Source organism: Poecilia reticulata, linkage group LG14 (genome assembly GCF_000633615.1).
Source record: "Poecilia reticulata strain Guanapo linkage group LG14, Guppy_female_1.0+MT, whole genome shotgun sequence".
NCBI classification, from domain to species: domain Eukaryota; kingdom Metazoa; phylum Chordata; class Actinopteri; order Cyprinodontiformes; family Poeciliidae; genus Poecilia; species Poecilia reticulata.
Window position 1 is genome coordinate 1,358,604 of NC_024344.1, and position 1,419 is coordinate 1,360,022.

Sequence of the window (1,419 nt, forward strand, 5' to 3'; positions counted from 1 at the left end):
TTTCGTCATAATGGCCGTTTCCTTCCTTCCTCTCGATTCTAATCTTTCCTTTCCTAAGCTGTCAGTGCTCCATCCTTGCTTTCTCCTATTGGATTTCTGTGGTAGAATTTCAAATRGGCCAATCAGCAAACATAAGGAGAAGTTGTGAACTATGATGCCAATTTTWAAAAAATGACTTTCTCACATGACATATTTTGGTGACATAGCTTTTATGAATCTGACACGTGGCATCAGAATAAGGCTGGTTTTACATAGGAAGTAGCATTTTTTTGTGTTCAGCTGTGCATTCTGGTGTTGGGGAGAAGGGAGCATTGGAAACTGCACACTGGCTCAGTTGTTACAAATAGTGCTTTTATTTAGGTGAAAACTAGTATGCATCAATGTGGTAAAGAGAAACCAATACACAGACATTTACTGATCATRGATGGAAGAGGAATGTGAGCAGCAATAGTATGGTTGAATTGTGGGARTTAACTTGACACTGAGTGGAGAGGAAGGATTAAAAAGAACCTGGTTTTCTGAAATCAATGGCGTTTGCTACTGTGATCCTTCTGAGTTCTTCTGACTGGGAATGCTGAGATCACAAAAAGCCTGATGCACAAGTTAAAATATTTAAACTTGATCGTATGGCACATGGTAGAATGCTCTGCATGGCGCATCCCTTAGCATTGAACAAGATATTCGTAAGAGAGTTTTGAGGGCCGCACTGTACACGCCACTTTCTATGTCAAAGCAGCCCAACAAACCTGATTAACACGGAGCAGAACTCTCAACGTTCTGCTGAACTTTTYACTTTTGATAGTTTTTATCACAAGTTGCCTWTTAACATTGTGGTGAATTACAGGCACACTGAGTTTMCCACAGAGCCCTTTCAAATACATGTAGGGTGCTGGTTTGCTAAGTATTAAAGGTACTGCACTGAACAATTACCTGTTKAATCCTTCACTTTATGAACCTAAATTGGAACTGAAGATTTAGCCGTCACAGCTCTCATTTTGGGTGACTATTGTGATATGCATTGATGTCTGAGTTTGGCATTGTGTTTTCACAAAATTCTCAATTTTCAAAGTAATGGATATAGCATCATAAAATACAAGCCCCAAAAACACCTGGGGAAAAAATCCATTGTAAATCCCTGACATTAAAGGTATTCAGATATTCACAACTACTTCATATTCTAGAGCAGTGGTTCTTAACCTTTTTTGAGGTACCAAACCCACCAGTTTYATATGCGCATTCATATGAACCCTTCTGTAGTGATAAATAAAATCTGAATTTTTTCCCCCCAAATTCAAGACATAGGGGTGACAGAACTAGAGTCTAGTTGGGTCACCCTGAAATCACTAAGTCTTCTTAAAAGGTAGAGTCTCTGAGAACAGTTCTTCAAAATATAGTCAGTGTTTTCAGCAAAGTTGCGCT